We start from the raw sequence: 7,811 nt of genomic DNA, 5'->3' as shown, positions 1-7,811 counted from the left end.
CTGGGGATGGCTCCTTGGCCTCTGCCCCAGGCGCTAGAGTGGCTCTGGTCATGGCAGAGCGATGCCCCGGAGGGGCAGAGCATCACCCCCTGGTGGGCAGAGCGTCGCCCCTGGTGGGCGTGCCGGGTGGATCCCGGTTGGGCGCATGCAGGAGTCTGTCTGACTGTCTCTCCCCTTTCCAGCTTCAGAAAAAAAAAAAAAAAAAAAAAAAAAGAAATCACTATTTCAAAAAGATATCTCTGCACCCCCTTGTTCACTGCAGCATTACAGTGTGTCCGTAAAGTCATGGTGCACTTTTGATTGGTCACAGGAAAGCAACAAAAGACGATAGAAATGTGAAATATGCACCAAATAAAAGGAAAACCCTCCCAGTTTCTGTAGGATGATGTTGGCAGCTTGTGCTCATGCGCAGATGATGATGTAACACCGTGTATACAGTGGAGCAGCCCATGGCCATGCCAGTCGAGATGTGGATGGTACAGGGAAAGTTCAGTGTGTTCTGTGGCTCGCTAAATTCGAATCCTTGACCAAAGTGCAACGTGAATATCAGCGCGTTTATAACGAAGCGCCACCACATAGGAATAACTTTACTCGGTGGGATAAGCAGTTGAAGGAAACCGGCAGTTTGGTGGAGAAATCCTGTTTTGGTAGGCCATCAGTCAGTGACGAGTCTGTAGAGGCTATACAGGATAGCTACCTAAGGAGCCCTAAGAAATCTGTGCATGAGCCCACATCGAACTGCACTGAATAGGTATGAAACTGGGAGTTTTCCTTTTATTTGGTGCAGATTTCACATTTCTATCGTCTTTTGTTGCTTTCCTGTGACTTGTCAAAAATGCACCATGACTTTACGGACACACTGTATTTACAACACCCAAGATATGGAAACAACCTAAGTGTCCATCACTGGATGAATGGATAAACAAAATGTCACACACACACACACACACACCAAACACATACAATGGAATATTATTTACCTTTAAAAATAAAAGAAAGAAATCTTGTCATTTGCAACAACATGATGGAACTTGAGGGCATTATGCTAAAACATAAGCACTGTATGATGTCATTTATATGTGGAGTCGAAAGAAAAGCAAAACAACCAACCTTCCCCACCTCCAAGAATTCACAAGAACAGAGAACAGAGAGGTGGTTGCCAAGCTGAAAGGTAGGGAGAGGGCAAAATGGGGGAAGGGGTCAAAAGGTACAAACTGCCAGTTACAAGATGAATATGTCCTGGGGATGTAATGTACAGCATAGTGACAATAGTTAATAATACTGTATAGTATATTTGAAAGCTACTAAGGGAATAGATCTTAAAAGTTCTCATCAACTATGTGTGGTGATGAATGTAAACTAAACTTCCCGTCACAGTCAATTCTCATTACAGCATACATATATATCAAATCATTATGTTGTGTATGTAAAATTAATGCCATGTTATATATGTCAATGATATCTCAGTAAAAAGATTTTTTAAATATCCTTTTCCCTAAATCTTTTACCCTCTCCTCAGCTTGGGCTGCTGGTTAGTTGTTTTGTTTTTCTCTTTAACACAAATGCAAGGCCTTCACTGGCCTCAGTTTAGTTTTATTCTTTTGGACTTAGCCCATCCTCTGTCCTGCCAAGATCGTTTTGCCACTATCAAAGTAACTCCTATTTCTCTTAACATTTTACCATCTTCTGGTAATAAATGTGTCTTTTACATATTCATTCAAGTAATTGATTAACGTTTTGGACTGGAATGGTCTGGGGACAGAGCCTTGAAACAGGCAATAAGCAATCTCCCTCCTTGTTAACTAGGCTGTCTTCTTCAGAAGGCAGCCCAGTGTCAGTTGCCAAGAAGCTCTGCTTACAACTGTCCTCCCTTCCCAAGCCTTCTTGCCCAGGCTGAGGAGGGTGCCTATATTAGTCTGGGTTCTCCAGAGAAACAGAATTGAATATCTATCTATCTAAAGAGATTTGCTATAAGGAATTGGCTACATGATTATGAAGGCTAAGAAGTCCAAGATCTGTATTTAGCAGCTGGAGACTCAGGAGAGAAAATTATGTAAGTTCCAGCCCAAGTGCAAATCCAAAAGCAGGAGGAGACTGTCCAGCTCAAACACAGCCAAAGAGGAAAAGAGAGAGAATTAAATTTTTCTTTATTGATTAATCTGAGGGAGGGGGGGTGAGGGAGAGAGAATGCTTTCTTCCTTTTTCAATTTTTCCCCTTCTTTTCCAAGTGAGAGGAGGGTAGATAGAGAGACAGACTCCTTCATGTGCCCCAACCGGGATCCACCCGGCAATCCCCATCTGGGGCCAATGCTCTGCCCATCAGGGACCATGCTTACAACTGAGCTATTTTAGTGCCTAAGGCAGAGGCTTCACAGAACCATCCTCAGCTCCTGGGGTTGATGTGCTTGAACCAATCGAGCCATGGCTGTGGGAGGGAAAGAGAGAGAGAGAGAGAGTGAGGAAAAGGTAGGGGTAGGGGAGGAGAAGCAGATGGTTGCTTCCCTCGTATGTTCTAATTGGGAATCAAACCTGGGACATCCACAAGCCTGGCTGATGCTCTACCATTGAGCCAACTGGCCAGGGCTTTAAAAAAATTAATTTACTGATTTTAGTAAGATAGCAAGAAATATCAATTTGTTGTTCCACTTACTAATGTATTCATTGGTTGGCTCTAACCAACTGAGCTACCAACCCAGAGCCGAGAGAAAGCATTCTTTTTTCTTTTTCTTTTTTAGCTGTTTAAAAGGATAATTACTGATTTACTGAATAAATATGGTAATTAATTAGTTATTTATATATATTATATTTTAAATTTATTTATTAAATTTAATGCGGTGACATTGATAAATCAGGGTACATATGTTGAGAGAAAACATTAGATTATTTTGACATTTGATTGTGCTGTATACCCCTCCCCCAAAGTTAAATTGTCTTCTGTCCCCTTCTATCTGGTTTTCTTTGTGCCCCTCCCCTCCCCCAACCCCTCTCTCCTTCTTCACCCCATCCCCCCTCCCCCACCCCTCACCCCTGTTGCCATCACATTCTTGTTCATGTCTCTGAGTCTCATTTTAATGTCCCTTCTATGTATGGGTTCATGTAATTCTTAGTTTTTTTTCTGATTTACTTATTTCACTCCGTATAATGTTATCAAGGTCCATCCATGTTATTGTAAATGATCCGATGTCATCATTTCTTATGGCTGAGTAGTATTCCATAGTATATATGTACCAAAGCTTTTTAATCCACTTGTCCTCTGAGGGACACTTGGGCTGTTTCCAGATCTTCGCTATTGTGAACAATGCTGCCACAAACATGGGGGTGCATTTCTCCTTTTGGAGCCATTCTATGGTGTCCTTGGGGTATATTCCTAAAAGTGGGATAGCTGGGTCAAAAGGCAGTTCAATTTTCAGTTTTTTGAGGAATCTCCATACTGTTTTCCACAGAGGCTGCACCAGTCTGCATTCCCACCAGCAGTGCAGGAGAGTTCCCTTTTCTCCACATCCTGGCCAGTACTTATTCTGTGTTGTTTTGTTGATGAGCGCCATTCTGACTGGTGTGAGGTGATATCTCATTGTGGTTTTAATTTGCATTTCTCTAATGATTAGTGATGTTGAGCATTTTTTCATATGCCTGTTGGCCATCTGTATGTCGTCTTTGAAGAAGTGTCTATTCATCTCTTTTGCCCATTTTTGGATTGGATTGTTTGTCTTCCTGGTGTTGAGATTTATAAATTTTTTATAAATTTTGGTTATTAACCCCTTATCAGACGTATTGTCAAATATGTTCTCCCATTGTGTAGTTTGTCTTTTTATTCTGTTCTTGTTGTCTTTAGCTGTGCAAAAGCTTTTTAGTTTGATATAGTCCCATTTGTTTATCCTGTCTTTTATTTCACTTCCCTGTGGAGATAAATCAGCAAATATATTGCTCTGAGAGATGTCTGAGAGCTTACTGCCTATGTTTTCTTCTAAGATGCTTATGGTTTCATGGCCTACCTTTAAGTCTTTTATCCATTTTGAGTTTATTTTTGTGAGTGGTGTAAGCTGGTGATTTAGTTTCATTTTTTTGCAGGTAGCTGTCCAATTTTCCCAACACCATTTGTTAAAGAGGCTGTCTTTACTCCATTGTATTTCCTTGCCTCCTTTGTCAAATATCAGTTGTCCATAGAACTGTGGATTTATTTCTGGGTTCTCTGTTCTGTTCCATTGATCTATATGCCTGTTCTTATGCCAGTACCAGGTTGTTTTGAGTACAATGGCCTTGTAGTATAACTTGATATCAGGAAGTGTGATACCTCCCACTTTATTCTTCTTTTTTAAGATTGCTGAGGCTATTCGTGTTCTCTTTTGGTTCCATATAAATTTTTGGAATATGTGTTCTATATCTTTAAAGTATGTCGTTGGTATTTTAATTGGTATTGCATTGAATTTATAGATTGCTTTGGGTAATATAGACATTTTAATGATGTTTATTCTTCCTAACCATGAGCATGGTATATGCTTCCACTTGTTTGTATCTTCCTTGATTTCTTTTATCAATGCTTTGTAGTTTTCCGAGTACAAGTCTTTAGTCTCCTTGGTTAAGTTTATTCCTAGGTACTTTATTTTTTTGGTTGTAATTGTGAAGGGGATTGTTTCCTTAATTTCTCTTTCTGACTGTTCATTGTTGGTGTATAAAAATACCTCTGATTTCTGAGTATTGATTTTCTATGCTGCCACTTTGCTGAATTCATTTATCAGGTCCAGTAGCTTTTTGACTGAGACTTTAGGGTTTTCTATATACAATATCATATCATCTGCAAATAATGATAGTTTTACTTCTTCATTTCCAACTTGAATGCCTTTTATTTCTTCTTCTTGTCTGATTGCTGTGGCTAGGACTTCCAGGACCATGTGAAACAAGAGTGGTGAAAGGGGGCATCCCTGCCTTGTTCTTGATCTTAAGGGTATTGCTTTTAATTTTTTCCCATTGAGTATGATGTTGGCTGTGGGTTTCTCATAGATGGCTTTTATCATGTTGAGGTATGTTCCCTGTATTCCCACTTTGCTGAGAGTTTTGATCATGAATGGGTGCTGGATTTTATCAAATGCTTTTTCTGCATCTATTGAAATTATCATATGATTTTTCTCTTTCTTTTTGTTTATGTGATGAATCACATTGATTGATTTATGAATATTGTACCAGCCTTGCCTCCCCAGAATAAATCCCACTTGATCATGGTGTATGATTTTTTCCATATATTGTTGGATCCGGTTTGCTAATATTTTGTTGAGGATTTTAGCATCTATATTCATCAGAGATATTGGCCTATAATTTTCTTTCTTTGTGTTGTCTTTGCCTGGTTTTGGAATCAGAATTATGCTCGCCTCATAAAAGGAGCTTGGAAGTCTTCCTTCCTCTTGAATTTTTTGAAATAGTTTGAGAAGGATAGGAGTTAGTTCTTCTTTGAATATTTGGTAGAATTCCGTTGTGAAGCCATCGGGCCCTGGACTTTTCTTTGTTGGGAGTTTTTTGATAACTGTTTTGATCTCCTTTGTTGTGATCGGTCTGTTTAGGTTTTCTGATTCTTCCAGATTGATTTTTGGAAGATTGTATGTTTCAAGGAATTTGTCCATTTCATCTAGGTTGTGTAGTTTTTTGGCATATAGTTCTTCATAGTATTTTCTTACAATTTTTGTATTTCTGTTGTGTCAGTTGTTATTTCTCCTCTCTCATTTCTAATTTTATTTATTTGAGTCCTCTCTCTCTTTTTCTTGGTGAGTCTAGTTAAAGGTTCATCAATGTTGTTAGCCTTTTCAAAGAACCAGCTCCTAGTTTCATTGATCCTCTGTATTGTTTCTTTAGCCTCTATGTCATTTATTTCTGCTCTGATCTTTATTATTTCCTTCCTTCTACTACATTTGGGCTTTACTTGCTGTTCTTTTTCTAATTCTTTTAGATGCAGGGTTAAGTTGTTTATTTGAGCTTTTTCTAGCTTCTGAAAGTGTGCCTGTAGTGCTATGAACTTCCCTCTCAGCACTGCTTTCGCTGTGTCCCATAAATTTTGAGTTGTTGTATGCTCATTGTCATTCGTTTCTAGGAATTTTTTTTATTTCTTCTTTGATCTCATTCTTAATCCATTCATTATTTAACAACCTGCTATTTAGTTTCCATGTGTTTGAGAATTTTTGAGCTTTTCTGTTGTGATTTATTTCTAGTTTCATGTCGTTGTGATTGGAGAAAGTGCTTGATATGATTTCAGTCTTCTTAAATTTGTTGAGAGCACTTTTGTGCCCTAACATGTGGTCTATCCTAGAGAATATACCATGAGCACTTGAAAAGAATGTATATTCTGCTGCTTTAGGGTGAAAGGTTCTGAAGATATCTATTAAATTGAGGTGATCTAGTGTGTCCAATAAGTCTGCTGTTTATTTGTTAATTTTATTTCTTGAGGATCTATCTAGTGATGTTAGTGGGGTATTGAAATCCCCTACTATTATAGTATTGCTGTTGATCTCGCCCTTTAAATCCATCAAAGTCTGCTTTATTTATTTGGGTGCTCCTATATTAGGTGCATAGATATTTATAATAGTTATATCTTCCTGTTGGATTACTCCCTTTATCATTATGTAGTGGCCTTCTTTATCTCTTACTATATCCTTTGTTTTAAAGTCCAATTTGTCTGATATAAGTATTGCTACCCCAGCTTTTTTTTCATTTCTGTTTTTTTTCATGAAATGTTTTTTTCCATCCTTTTACCTTCAATCTATGTGTGTCTTTTGTTCTAAGGTGTGTCTCTTGTAGACAGCATATGTATGGGTCCTGTTTTCTTATCCACGCAGCTACCCTATGTCTTTTGATTGGATCATTTAATCCATTTACATTTAAGGTTATTATTGATATGTAGTTGTTTATTGCCATTTTCTTCTTTAAAGGTGTATTCCTTTTTTTGCTATATTCTTTTCCCACTTTGATCTGTTTACAACTGACCCCTTAACATTTCCTGCAGCATTGGTTTGGTTGTAATGAATTCCTTTAGTTGTTTTTTGTCTGGGAAGCTTTTTATTTCTCTTTCGATTTTAATCGATAGCCTTGCTGGATAAAGTAGTCTTGGTTGTAGGTTCTTGTTCTGCATTACTTTGAATATTTCTTGCCATCCCCTTCTGGCCTCAAGTGTTTCTGTTGAGAAGTTGGATGTCATCCTTATGGGGCTCCTTTGTAGGTGATAACTTTTTTTTCTCTTGCAGCTTTTAATATTTTCTCTTTATCACTTAGCTTTGGAATTTTAATTATGATGTGTCTTGGTGTAGGTTTCTTTGGGTTTCTCTTTAATGGAGTCCTCTGTGCTTCTTGGATTTGTGAGAGTTTCTCTTGCATTAATTTAGGAAAGTTTTCAGCTATGATGTGATTGAACAAAGTCTCTATCCCTTGTTCTTTTTCTTCTTCTTCAGGAACCCCTATGATGCGGATGTTATTTCTCTTCATGTTGTCACAGAGCTAAGAGTTTCCTCTGACTTTTTGAGTCTCTTTTCTCTTTTCTTCTCTGCTTTCATGCCTTCGTTCCAGTTGTCCTCTAACTCGCTGATTCGATCCTCTGCTCTATCTATCCTGTTTTTAATTCCTTCCATTGTGGTCTTTATTTCTGATATTGTATTTGTCATCTCCGACTGATTCTTTTTTATACTTGCTATTTTTTTATTTAGGTTTTCATAATGATCATCCATTGTTGTTCTAAGATCCCTAAGCATCCTTACAATCATTATTTTGAACTCCGCATCTGGAAGTTTGATTATTTCCATATCACTCAGTTCATCTCTCAAAGGTGTCTCTTGTGG

Source organism: Saccopteryx bilineata, chromosome 2 (assembly GCF_036850765.1).
Source record: "Saccopteryx bilineata isolate mSacBil1 chromosome 2, mSacBil1_pri_phased_curated, whole genome shotgun sequence".
NCBI lineage: Eukaryota > Metazoa > Chordata > Mammalia > Chiroptera > Emballonuridae > Saccopteryx > Saccopteryx bilineata.
Note: the sequence above shows the minus strand (reverse complement) of the source record.